Source organism: Mustela putorius, unplaced genomic scaffold (genome assembly GCF_011764305.1).
Source record: "Mustela putorius furo isolate JIRA1106 unplaced genomic scaffold, ASM1176430v1.1 tig00003846_pilon_pilon_pilon, whole genome shotgun sequence".
Lineage (NCBI taxonomy): Eukaryota > Metazoa > Chordata > Mammalia > Carnivora > Mustelidae > Mustela > Mustela putorius.
The window spans coordinates 23394580-23408755 of NW_025421999.1; the positions used below are offsets into that span (position 1 = coordinate 23394580).

The following is a 14176-nucleotide window of genomic DNA, read 5'->3' on the forward strand; positions in this document are numbered from 1 at the left end:
AACTTTTACACTTATAAAAAAACGTTAAAAGTGAAACTAGATATCAAAGGGAGAAAGATAAGAAAATCTAAACACGTAGAAAGTAACTTTCTAGATTATCGGAGACAAAAGATAAAATTTCAATGCACTGAACCGAAGGAAAATAAAAATACAACGTATTAAAATTGGTGGGACACAGCTAAATCAACAGAGAGCTAAATTTATAGCACTCAATGCATACATTAGAAAGAGGAGGAGCATCTGGGTGGCTCAGTCAGTTAGTCCAACTCTTGCTTTTGACTCGGGTCATGGTCAACCTTGGGATAGTGAGGCTGAACCTGCATTGTGCTGGTGCTGGGCATGGTGGCTGCTTAATCATCTCTCTCTCTTTCTGCACCGCTTCCCTTTCTCTGTCTCTGTCTCTGTCTCTGTGTCTCTCTCTCTCTCTCTCTCTCTCTCTATCTCTCTAAAAAGAAAAGGAGTCTCAAAACTATAATCTCTCTATTTTAGAACCTAGAAAAAAAGAGGAGAAACTAAAACTAAAGAAGAAAACCAGAAGAATCCTTCTACCCAATTTCAAGATATTCGTCTATAGTAATGAAAAGTGCGTGGTGTTGGTGAAGAGCTAGACCAATGGAACAGAATAAAGATCGATAAGTGGAACAGAATCAAGGACCCAGAAAGAGAACTACACCCACCCATATGTCGAATGGGGCCTTGACAAAGGTAAAAAGCCGTTCAGTGGAGGAGTGACAGCGTTTTGAATAAATGGTGCTAGAGCAAGTGGCATGCACATGCATAGGCAAAAAGAAGAAGGAGAAGCAGAAGAGGGAAGAGGGGGAGAGGAGGGGGAGGAGGAGGAGGAGGGAGGACGAGGAGGCCGGGGACCACAATCTAAGTATCAAACCCTATGCAAAACTTAACTCAGGCTGCCTGGGTGAGTCAGCCTGTGAGGCAGCCAGCTCTTGATTTCGGCTCTTGTCAAGCTCTCAGCGTCCCGGGACAAAGTCAGGCTCCGAGCTCACTGGCGAGGCTGCTTGAGGATGCTCTTTTCCCTTCTCCCACCAGGCCGCTGCCCGCTCATGCACATGTTCACTCTCCCAGAAAGAAAAAAAAAAGAGTATTTTAAAAAGTAGCTCAAAATTAATCACTGCCTTACATGGAAAATGATAAATCTTATAGGGAAAATGTGGGGAAAAATTTCCAGAATGGAAAGCTAGGTAAAGAATCCTCCAGTTGAACATCAAATTATTTTCCCTAAGGTAAAGTTGATTAATTGGACTTTATCCAACAATCAGAATTGTAAATCTGTGCCGTGTGAAAGACCTCCTTAAGAAGACCCAAAAGACAAGCTACCAACTTGGAGGAAATAGGTCCAAATCACGTAGCTAATAGAGGACTCCTGTCTGAAGCATGGAAACTCAGAATTTGATCCCCGAGTAAGCATGCAATGTAGTTAGCAAAAGGAAATATAGAGGGGAAAAAAAAAAAAAAAAAAAAAAAAAAAAAAAGTAAAGGGCCTGCCACCTTTACCAAAGCGTAGACAGATGGAAACCACATAAAAAGTTGCCATTGGGGCAATTCAAATGAAAACTCCAGTGAGCTCTCACTGCACACCTATCACAGTGATTCAAACCAAATGCGCCAGAGAGGGAGAGAGAGACCCCACCACCAAATGCAAGGCAGGATGTGGAATGACTGGATCACTCCCGCATCACAGTTGGGAATGGAAAATGATAGAGCTGACTCTTGAAAACAGTTAACAGATTCTTTTCCTTTTCCAAGCCGTGAGTTACATTCCCGTTAACATGCAGTAGAATATCAATTTCAGGTGTCCAACATAGTGGCTCAACCCTTCCACACAGATTCTTTGAGAACTAGACTTGCTACCGCCATAGGAGCAGGTCATGGCACTATGGCATTTATCTTAGAGAAATCAAAACTTAACGTTTGCTCCAAAGCCTGTAGGGGAATGTATCTGTGTCCTTATGAAAGCAGTGGGGCTGCCAAGGGGGTGGAAGGGACTGGAGTGGTTGGATATTGACACTTGACAGGGCTGCTGTAAGTGATAAACTCCTCTTGCTTCTTTGAAGGCCCCTTCCCCTTAATGGTGGTCCTGAGGACGAGGAGAATAGGAATGTCAACGATTTCAATGGCTTTAAACCTGCCAAGCATTAGAACACCATCTCTTCTACACGAGTTCACTCTCGTCTTAATCCTCAGTATCCCAAAGCAGACAGGTGGGGTCTGGTCCAAGAGGGGTTGCAGGCAGTGTCCCTTCCACAGGCCATCTCCCCTCTTGCCCAGAAAGCCCAATGACCAGGTCCCAGGCTTTCAACTCATCTAATTTCTGTGCCTTCTCTAGGGACACCAGGGAACTTCTGGGCTCCTTTTCTGCCTTCAAGGAGGCTCTGCGACGCTGGGTCTAGTGCTCTCAGCCGACTTGGACCACACGGCCAGTTGTCTCCTCCTGCATGGGCCACCTATTGGCTCGGGTGGATCAGGTGAGGGCATGTCCTCTCAGAGAGATACAGGGAGAACAGAATCGAGGACCTCTTTCTGGCATTGTTTACCCTAATCTCTCAGTGGTTGCTACCATCGCTTGACTTCCCTGGAATTTCAAGCCCAGGAGAGGGGGGTGGGTCAGCAGCCAGAACTGTGGCTTCACCCTTGTGTCTTTTTTGAATGTTTTCCGCAAACCAGAGGGCTTCCGACAACACCAATTGATAACCGCATATGGTTTCCGTGGGCCAGGCATCCAGGTGCATCTAGCCAGGGACCTGTGTCTCAGGATCTCTCAGAAGGCTGCAGTCAAGATGTCATGTGGGGTCTTCAGTCATCTCCAGGCTTGTTGGCGGGAAATCTGCTTGTGTGCTCACTCGGGTGGCTCCTAGCAGCCAGAGGTCCTCCATTGCGGTGAGCAAGAAATATTCATTCCTTGCCACATGGGCCTCTCCATCATACAGCCCACAAGGAGCAGGCGGCTTCCCTCGAAACCAATGGTGAGGGAGCGAGAGCAAGCCCAAGAGGAGAGCAGTGTCTTTGTCTACGAGCCTCAGAAGTGACATGCTATCTCTTGGGCCATATTCTGTCCTTTCGAAGTGAGGCAGGAGTTCCTGACTCTAATCCAGTGGTAGAGTATGGGACACAAAACGATGTGTACCCAAGAAGGGAATCGTTGGAGACCCTGAAAGGCTGCCCTCCATGCTTTGGTGGGACTTTACCTCAGCTAGCCATCCCCATAATCCTTGCATCCAAACTAGAACGTGACCTAGGAGAAAATTTTGTCAAGCCCTTCTGGGATCCTTACAGCAGCTTGCCTAGAAGTTCCTTGCACAAGGGAAGGGTGCCTGTGTGGCTTAGTCAGGTCAACGTCTGACTCTTGATTTCGGCTCAGGGCGTGGTCCCATGGTCTGTGAAATCCAGCCCAGCGTCTGGTTGTGCACTTGAGTGGGAAGGCTGTCCAGGAATCTCTCTCTCCCTGCCCCTCCCCCGCTTGCATGTGTGTGTGTGTGTGCCCTCGCTCTTTCTCTCTCTCAGAAATGAAGAAGAAGCAGAAGTCATCGTAGTGGTAGGAGTGGTAGTTACTTTCACATCAGTGGGTAATTAGACGACCTTGGCTTGGAATGGGAGCTCTGAAATTCACCAGCTGTGTGATCTTGGGGCAAGTTGTGTCCCCTCTCTGAACCTCAGTAGTATATGACACACTGGGTCATTGGGACAATTAAGTGATCAGTAAAGGACACTTCAAACCCTTCGTTGCTTGGCATAGAATCCCTTCATACAATCAATTCTCAGTAGCAGTAGGGGTCAGCAATTTGATCGTTTTTATTTTTTTTGGTCCTTAACATTGAAAAATGCTCTCTCACATGGCTATAGGGAATAGGTAGCATCAGTTCAATAATGGGGTGGATCTCCAGTAAAAGGAGCAATGGGTGTGGCTGAAGGGGTAAGGAAGCCCAGGAGCTTTTGTGCTCTGGTTGTGAGTGTTGGTGGCTGCTGGGAAAGGGAATCAGACCTGCAGGGGACCCGAGAACTTGGAGTCTGGCCAGTGCACCCTTGCTCCCTTCTTGGGCTTCTGGGCTTTCAGGGGAGCCTGTGGCCCTTGAGGGCATTTGGAGGCTGTGCCCAGAAGAGCAGGAGCTGCAGCAGGAGCAGGAGCAGGAGCAGGAGCAGAGCAGGAGGCCCCCCGGAGACAGGCTGGACCTTGGGCCCAGAGTTGGCCAGCTTCTGCCTGAGGCAATGGTTTTCTTCCTTGAGCCTTTGGAACTCCCTCTCTGCCCACAGAACAGCCTTCTGGCTCTCCTCACTTCTGTTGTCCACCCGGAGGCGCTCTCGGTCATGCAAGGAGGAGATTCTCTGGCATTCTCGGTGCAGGTCGTCGGCCATCTTCTTGTAGAGGCCTAAGTTCCAGTGGGCCGCATCCACCTTCCTGCGCACCTTGGCAAGTTCGTTCTTCACTTGCAGGCAGCGTGCCGTCTCCTCCATCATCTTCCTCTCCAGGTGTTTGAGGTGCTCTTCGCACAGCTTAGGCTCTGCCTCGAGCTTCAGGTGCAGCTTCTGAATCTCCCTTTCCAGGAGGCTGTTTCGCTGGTGAAAAGATACTTGCTCAGCTTGGTGGATGGTTGTGTTTCCTGGGAGCTCTTCATTCCCCTGACGTGCCTTCTTCAGTGCCCTGGATGGCTTTCCTTTATTCAGGGGGCTCCCACGGGGCACGTGATCAGTGGAGGAGGAGCCAGTCTGCACCTGCCTCCTTGAGCCCCCACCTTCCAGATGATCTCTAAGGAGCTCTAGCAGATGCATCACCGTCAGTAGGATCTGGCTGAGGGTGTGGTGTTGGCTCTGGCCCTCAGCGGGGGCCTGCCACGGCACACCTCCGTCAGGAAGCTCTGGCCTGCCTGCCTCCCCTGCCTCTTCCTGCACTCTCAGTCCACAGCTGCCAATGTCCTGAGACAGAGGGTCTGCACTTCCCCGCAGATCAGGGCTGTCCTCGAAGTCTTCTGGCATATTCCTCGCAGGGGGTTCTCCATCGTCCTGGGCTGCTCCACAGATGGGATTTTCATCGGTGAGCTGGTGAGGGCTCTTCTTCAACAGCCTTTGCCGAACTCCCTTCAGCAGTTGCGTAGCGTCTCCCACAGAAAAGTACCCGACATCTTGATTCAGGGCAGCCAGAGCAAGGATCTGTAGCGGGAGAGGACTGGCCTTGTGCTCCGATGATGCGACGGCTCCATGGGCTGGTGCATCCGGGTCGGTCTTCTCCATGTCTTTTCCAGATACTTCATTCTGGGCACAGTGCCCCTTTCTTCCTCTTAAGCGGAGTCCACACTTTACTGTCATGAACACCACCAACACAGTGCACACGAGGATCTCCCAGCCAAACCCAGAGTCTCGTGGCCCATGTGGCCAACGTTCGATTATCACCAACCCAGAAGCCCACAGCTGTTCCCGGAGAGCCCACAGCGGCTCCAGAACTGTGTGGGGAGACATTGTAATGGCCACCAGCTGGCTCCAGAGAGCCTGGGGGCTTTGTCTCTGATCACCAGTGTCCTCTCGGCCACTAGAAACTGCTTGGAACCCCTACGAGGGTTCCGTCTCCAATGCAAACCAGTGCCTGGCAACAGGAGCTGAAGGGAGTAGGGGTGGGGGAGGGGCACCCGAGACTCCAACGCCAATCAGTGCCTGTCAACAGGAGCTAACAGTCCTTGGGCAGCGGAGCAGAATCTCTATATTGTGTACCTGAAAAAAATGCAACCCTATGTAGCACTGTCTTGGAATTAAACTTTTACACTTATAAAAAAACGTTTAAAAGTGAAACTAGATATCAAAGGGAGAAAGATAAGAAAATCTAAACACGTAGAAAGTAACTTTCTAGATTATCGGAGACAAAAGATAAAATTTCAATGCACTGAACCGAAAGGAAAATAAAAATACAACGTATTAAAATTGGTGGGACACAGCTAAATCAACAGAGAGCTAAATTTATAGCACTCAATGCATACATTAGAATGAGAGGAGGAGCATCTGGGTGGCTCAGTCAGTTAGTCCAACTCTTGATTTTGACTCGGGTCATGGTCAACCTTGGGATAGTGAGGCTGAACCTGCATTGTGCTGGTGCTGGGCATGGTGGCTGCTTAATCATCTCTCTCTCTCTTTCTGCACCGCTTCCCCCTTTCTCTGTCTCTGTCTCTGTGTCTATCTCTCTCTCTCTCTCTCTCTCTCTATCTCTCTAAAAAGAAAAGGAGTCTCAAAACTATAATCTCTCTATTTTAGAACCTAGAAAAAAAGAGGAGAAACTAAAACTAAAGAAGAAAACCAGAAGAATCCTTCTACCCAATTTCAAGATATTCGTCTATAGTAATGAAAAGTGCGTGGTGTTGGTGAAGAGCTAGACCAATGGAACAGAATAAAGATCGATAAGTGGAACAGAATCAAGGACCCAGAAAGAGAACTACACCCACCCATATGTCGAATGGGGCCTTGACAAAGGTAAAAAAGCCGTTCAGTGGAGGAGTGACAGCGTTTTGAATAAATGGTGCTAGAGCAAGTGGACATGCATAGGCAAAGAAGAAGGAGAAGCAGAAGAGGGAGCGGGAGAGGGGAGGAGGAGGTGGAGGACGAGGAGGCCGGGGACCACAATCTAAGTATCAAACCCTATACAAAACTTAACTCAGGCTGCCTGGGTGAGTCAGCCTGTGAGGCAGCCAGCTCTTGATTTCGGCTCTTGTCAAGCTCTCAGCGTCCCGGGACAAAGTCAGGCTCCGAGCTCACTGGCGAGGCTGCTTGAGGATGCTCTTTTCCCTTCTCCCACCAGGCCGCTGCCCGCTCATGCACATGTTCACTCTCCCAGAAAAAAAAAAAAAAGAGTATTTTAAAAAGTAGCTCAAAATTAATCACTGCCTTACATGGAAAATGATAAATCTTATAGGGAAAATGTGGGGAAAAATTTCCAGAATGGAAAGCTAGGTAAAGAAATTCCAGTCGAACATCAAATTATTTTCCCTAAGGTAAAGTTGATTAATTGGACTTTATCCAACAATCAGAATTGTAAATCTGTGCCGTGTGAAAGACCTCCTTAAGAAGACCCAAAAGACAAGCTACCAACTTGGAGGAAATAGGTCCAAATCACATAGCTAATAGAGGACTCCTGTCTGAAGCATGGAAACTCAGAATTTGATCCCCGAGTAAGCATGCAATGTAGTTAGCAAAAGGAAATAGAATGGGAAAAAAAAAAAAAAAGTAAAGGGCCTGCCACCTTTACCAAAGCGTAGACAGATGGAAACCACATAAAAAGTTGCCATTGGGGCAATTCAAATGAAAACTCCAGTGAGCTCTCTCACTGCACACCTATCACAGTGATTCAAACCAAATGCGCCAGAGAGGGAGAGAGAGACCCCACCACCAAATGCAAGGCAGGATGTGGAATGACTGGATCACTCCCGCATCACAGTTGGGAATGGAAAATGATAGAGCTGACTCTTGAAAACAGTTAACAGTTTCTTTTCATTTCAAAGCCGTGAGTTCAATTCCCGTTAACATGCAATGTAATATCAATTTTAGGTATCCAATATAGTGGCTCAACCCTTCCACACAGATTCTGTGAAAACTAGACTTGCTACCGCCATCTGAGCATGTCATGGCACTATGGCATTTATCTTAGAAAAATCAATACTTACGTTTGCTCCAAAGCCAGTAAAGGAATGTATCTTTGTCTTTATGGAAGCAGTGGGGCTGCCAAGGGGGTGGAAGGGACTGGAATGGTTGGATATTGATACTTGACAGGGCTGTAAGTGATAAAGTCTTCTTGTTTCTTTGAAGGCCCCTTCCCCCTAATGGTGGTCCTGAGGATGAGGAGTAAAGGAATGCCAACAATTTCAATCGCTTTAAACCTGCCAAGCATTAGAAGACCATCTCTTCTACACTAGTTCACTCTCGACTTAATCCTCAATGTCCCAAAGCAGACAGGTGGGGTGTGGTCCAAGTGGGGTGGCAGGCAGCGTCCCTTCCACAGGCCATCTCCCCTCTTGCCCAGAAGCCCAATGACCAGGTCCCAGGCTTTCAACTCATCTAATTTCTGTGCCTTCTCTAGGGACACCAGGGAACTTCTGGGCTCTTTCTATGCCGTCAAGGAAGCTCTGCGACACTGGGTCTAGTGCCCTCAGCGGACTTGGCCACACGGCCAGTTGTCTCCTCCTGCATGGGCCACCTATTGGCTCGAGTGGATTAGGTGAGGGCATGTCCTCACAGACAGACACATGGAGAACAGAATAGAGGTCCTCTTTCTTATATTGTGTACCCTAATCTCTCAGTGGTTTCTACCATTGCTTGACTTCCCTGGAATTTCAAGCCCAGTAGAGGGGGGTGGGTCAGCAGCCAAAACTGTGGCTTCACCCTTGTGTCTTTTTTGAATGTTTTCCACAAACCAGAGGGCTTCCAAAACCACGAATTGATAACCGCATATGAATTCTGTCGGCCAGGCATCCAGGTGTATCTAGGCAGGGACCTGTTTCTCAGGATCTCTCACAAGGCTGCAGTCAAGATATCATGTGGTTCTTCAGTCATCTCCGGGCTGGTTGGGGGAAAATCTGCTTCTGAGCTCACTTGGGTGGCTCTTAGCAGCCAGCGGTCCTCCATTGTGGTGAGCAAGAAAAATTCATTCCTTGCCACATGGGCCTCTCCATAATACAGCCCACAAGGATCTGGTGCGCCCCTCGAAACCAATGGTGAGGGAGCGAGAGCTAGCGCAAGAGGAGACCAGTGTCTTTGTATATGAGCCTCAGAAGTGACATCCTGTCTCTTGGGCCATATTCTGTCCTTTCGAAGTGAGGCAGGAGTTCCTGACTCTAATCCAGTGGTAGAGTATGGAATACAAAACTATGTGTACCCAAGAAGAGAATCGTTGGAGACCCTGAAAGGCTGCCCTCCATGCTTTGGTGGGACTATACCTCAGCTAGCCATCACCATATTCTTTGCATCCAAACTAGAACGTGAACTATGAGAAAATTTTGTCAAGCCCTTCTGGGATCCTTACAGCACCTTGCCTAGAAGTTCCTTGCACTGGGGTGCCTGTGTGGCTTAGTCATGTCAATGGCTGACTCTTGATTTCAGTTCAGGGCGTGGTCCCATGGTCTGTGAAACCCAGCCCAGTGTCTGGATCAGCACTTGAGTGGGAAGGCTGTCTAGGAATCTCTCTCTCTTCCCCTCCCCCACTTGCATGTGTGTGTGTCTTCGCCCTTCATCTCTTCAAAAATTAAGAAGCAGAAATAGTAGTAGTGCTAGTAGTGCTATTTATTTTCACATCAGTGGATAATTAGACAACCTCTGTTTGGAATGGGAGCTCTGATATTCACTAGCTGTGTGATCTTGGGGCAAGTGTGTGTCCCCTCTCTGAACCACAGTAGTATATGACACACTCGGTTATTGAGACATATAAGTGATCAGTAAAAGACACTTAAAACCTTTCATTGCTTGGCATAGAATCCCATCCCTTCATTAAATCAATCCTCAGTAGCAGGAGTATCAGCAATTGGATATTTTTATTTTTGGGGAGCTTAACATTGAAAAATTCTCTCTCACACGGCTATAGGGAATAGGTAGCATCAGTTCAATAATGGGGTGGATCTCCAGTAAAAGGAGCAATGGGTATGCTCTAAGGTGTAAGGAAGCACAGGAGCTTTTGTGCTCTGGTTCTGAGTGTTGGTGGCTGCTGGAGAAGGGAATCAAACCTGCAGGGGTCCCAAGAACTTGGAGTCTGGCCACTGCACCCTTGCTACCTTCTAGGGTTTCTGGGGTTTCAGGGAGCCTGGGGCTCTTGAGGGTATTTGGAAGCTGTTCCCAGAAGAGCAGGAGCAGGAGCAGGAGAAGGAGGCACCCTGGAGACAGGCTGGACCTTTGGCCCAGAGTTGGCTAGCTTCTGCCTGAGGCAATGGTTTCCTTCCTTGAGCCTTTGGAACTCCCTCTCTGCCCAAAGAACAGCCTTCTGGCTCTCCTCACTTCTGTTCTCCACCAGGAGGCGCTCTCGGTCATGCAAGGAGGAGATTCTCTGCCATTCTCAGTGCAGGAAGTTGGCTATCTTCTTGTAGAAGCCTAATTTCCAGTGGGCAGCATCCACCTTCCTGCGCACCTTGGCAAGTTCGTTCTTCACTTGCAGGCAGCGTGCCTTCTCCTCCGTCATCTTCCTCTCCAGGTGTTTGAGGTGCTCTTCGCACAGCTTAGGCTCTGCCTCGAGCTTCAGGTGCAGCTTCTGAATCTCCTTTTCCAGGAGGCTGTTTCGCTGGTGAAAAGATACTTGCTCAGCTTGGTGGATGGTTGTGTTTCCTGGGAGCTCTTCATTCCCCTGACGTGCCTTCTTCAGTGCCCTGGATGGCTTTCCTTTATTCAGGGGGCTCTCACCTGGGGGCACATGATCAGTGGAGGAGGAGCCAGTCTGCACCTGCCTCCTTGAGCCCCCACCTTCCAGATGATCTCTAAGGAGCTCTAGCAGATGCATCACCGTCAGTAGGATCTGGCTGAGGGTGTGGTGTTGGCTCTGGCCCTCAGCGGGGGCCTGCCACGGCACACGTCCATCAGGAATTTCTGGCCTGCCTGCTTCCCCTTGCCTCTTCCTGCACTCTGTGTCCACAGCTGCCAATGTCCTGAGCCAGAGGGTCTGCACTTCCCTGCAGGTCAGGGCTGTCCTTGAAGTCTTCTGGTATATTCCTCGCAGGGGGTTCTCCATCGTCCTGGGCTGCTCCACAGATGGGATTTTCATCGGTGAGCTGGTGAGGGCTCTTCTTCAACAGCCTTTGCCGAACTCCCTTCAGCAGTTGCGTAGCGTCTCCCACAGAAAAGTACCCGACATCTTGATTCAGGGCAGCCAGAGCAAGGATCTGTAGTGGGAGAGGACTGGCCTTGTGCTCAGATGATGCGATGGCTCCCCTGGCTGTTGCATCCGGGTGGGCCTTCTCCATGTCTTTTCCAGATACTTCATTCTGGGCACAGTTCCCATTTATTCCTCTTAAGCCGAGTCCACACTTTAATGTAAGGAACACCACCAACACAGTGTCCATGAGGATCTCCCAGCCAAACCCAGAGACTCGTGGCCCATGTGGCAAATGTTCATATATCACCAACACAGAAACCCACAGCTGCTCCCGGAGAGCCCACAGCGGCTCCAGAACTGTGTGGGGAGACATTGTAATGGCCACAGGCTGGCTCCTGGTGACTTTGTCTCTGATGACCAGTGTCCTCTCGGCCACTAGAAACTGCTTGGAACCCCTACGAGGGTTCCCTCTCCGATGCAAACCAGTGCCTGGCAACAGGAGCTGAAGGGAGTAGGGGTGGGGGAGGTGCACCCGAGTCTCCAGAGCAAATCACTGCCTGGCAACAGGAGCTAACAGTCATTGGGGCAGGGGAGGTGAATCTCTATATTGTGTACCTGATAAAAATGCAACCCTATAAATCAATGTCTTGGAATTTATATTTTATAACTTATAAAAAAAGTTAAAAATGAAATGAGATATCAAATGGCGAAAGATAACAAAATCCAAACACTTAGAAAGTAACTTTCTAGTTTATCAAAGAAAAAAGATAAAATCTCAATGCCCTGAACAAAAGGAAAATGAAAATACGACGTATTAAAATTTGTGGGTCACAGCTAAATCAGCAGAGAGCAAAATTTATATCATTCAATGCATACATTAGAATGAAGGAGGAGCATGTGGATGGCCCATTCAGTTAGTCCACCACTTGATTTTGACTCGGGTCATGGTCAACCTCGGGATTGTGAGACTGAACCTGCATTGTGCTGGTGCTGGGTATGGAGGCTGCTTAATCATCTCTCCCTCTTTCTGCACTCCTTCCCAGTTTCTGTCTCTTTCTCAGTGTCTGTCTGTCTGTCTCTCTCTCTCTATCTCTCTAAAAACAAAAGGAGTCTCAAAACTATAAGTTCTCTACTTTAGAACCTAGAAAAAGAGGAGAAAATAAAACTAAAGTATAAAACCAAAAGAATCCTTGTATGCAATTTCAAGATATACGGCTACAGTAATCAAAAGTGCGTGGTGTTGGTGAAGGGCTAGACCAATAGAGCAGAATAAAGATCAATAAGTGGAACAGAATCAAGGACCCAGAAAGAGAACTACACCCATATGTGCAATGGGGCCTTGACAAAGGTAAAAAGCAGTTCAGCGGGGAGTGACAGCATTTTGAATAAATGGTGCTATAGCAAGTGGACATGGATAGGCAAAGAAGAAAAAGAGAAGCAGAGGAATGAGCGGGCGATGGGGGAGGAGGTGGAGGACTAGGAGGCCGGAAACCACAAGCTAAGCATCAAACCCTATACAAAACTTAACTCAGGGGGCCTGTTTGAGTCAGCCTGTGAGGCAGCCAGCTCTTTATATCAGCTCTTGTCAAGCTCTCAGGGTCTCAGGACAAGGACTGGCTCCAAGCTCACTGGCGAGGCTGCTTAAGGATGCTCTTTTGCCTTCTCCCTCCACGCCCCTTGCCCTGCATGCACATGTTCACTCTCCCAGAAAGAACAAAAAATATATATATTTCAAAATGCAGCTCAAAATTAATCACTGCCTTACATTGAAAATGATAAATCTTATAGGGAAAAGGTGGGGAATCATTTCCAGAATGGAAAGCTAGATAAAGAATCCTCCAAATGAACATCAAATTATTTTCCAAAAAGGTCAGGTTGATATTTGGACATTATCGAACAATCAGAATTGTACATCTGTACCATGTGAAAGACCTCCTGAAGACGACCGAAAGGACAAGCTACCAACTTGGAGAAAATAGGTGCAAATTATATAGCTGATAAAGGACTCCTGTCTGAAGCATGGAAACTCAGTATTTGACCCCCAAATAAGCATGTAATCTAGTTAGCAAAAGTAAAATATAAAAAAAAAAAAAAAAAAAAAAAAAAAAAAAGCAAATGGCCTACACCCTTTACCAGAGAGTATACAGCTGGAAATCGCATAAATAGTTGCCATTGTGCAATTCAAATGAAAACTCCATTGCGCTCTCTCTGCACACCTCTTACAGTGAATCAAAGTAAATGGGCCAGAGATGGAGAGAGAGATTCCACTACCAAATGCAAGGCAGGATGTGGAATAACTGGATCACTCCCGCATAGCAGTTGGGAATGGAAAATGATAGAGCTGACTCTTGAAAACAGTTAACAGTTTCTTTTCCTTTTCAAAGCATTGAGTTAAATTCCCATTAACCTGCAAAGTAATACAAATTTCAGGTTTCTAATATATGGGCTCAACCCTTCCACACAGATTCTTTGAAACTAGACTTGCTACTTGCTACCGTCATCTGAGCATGTCATGGCACTATGGCATTTATCTTAGAAAAATCAAAACTTACGTTTGCTCCAAAGCCAGTACAGGAATGTATCTGTGTCCTTATGAAAGCACTGGGGCTGCCAAGGGGGTAGAAGCGACTGGAGTGTTTGGATATTGACAATTGACAGTGCTGTAAGTGATAAAGTCTTCTTGCTTCTTTGAAGGCCCCTTCCCCCTAATGGTGGTCCTGAGGATGAGGAGAAAAGGAATGCCAACAATTTCAATAACTTTAAACCTACCAAGCATTAGAACACCATCTCTTCTACACTAGTTCACTCTCGTCTTAATCCTCAGTGTCCCAAAGCAGACAGGTGGGTTGTGGTCCAAGTGGGGTGGCAGGCAGTGTCCCTTCAACAGGCCATCTCCCCTCTTGCCCAGAAGCCCAATGACCAGGTCCCAGGCTTTCAACTCATCTAATTTCTGTGCCTTCTTTAGGGACACCAGGGAACTTCTGGGCTCTTTTTCTGCCTTCAAGGAGGCTCTGCGACGCTGGGTCTAGTGCTCTCAGCCGACTTGGCCACAGGGCCATGTCTCCTCCTGCATGGGCCACCTATTGGCTCGGGTGGATCAGGTGGGGGCATGTCCTCTCAGAGAGATACATAGAAAATAAAATAGAGGTCCTCTTTCTTACATTGTTTACCCTAATCTCTCAGTGGTTTCTACCATTGCTTGACTTCCCTGGAATTTCAAGCCCAGGAGAGGGGGGGTGGGTTGGCAGCCAAAACTGTGGCTTCACCCTTGTGTCTTTTTTGAATATTTTCCGCAAACCAGAGGTCTTCCAACAACACCAATTGATAACCGCATATGGTTTCTGTGGGGCAGGCATCCAGGTGCATCTAACCAGGTACCTGTGTGTTAGGATCTCTCAC

At 47.9% G+C, this 14176-nt stretch overlaps 1 long non-coding RNA gene across 1 annotated transcript; it reads left to right on the forward strand.

The window, feature by feature from the left end:
• Positions 1 to 6305: 6305 nt before the first annotated feature.
• Positions 6306 to 13550, forward strand: LOC123387194. Its single transcript, XR_006601523.1, has 3 exons — positions 6306 to 6465; positions 8066 to 8203; positions 13472 to 13550. It is a non-coding gene; the product is annotated as an uncharacterized LOC123387194 (long non-coding RNA).
• Positions 13551 to 14176: the final 626 nt, after the last annotated feature.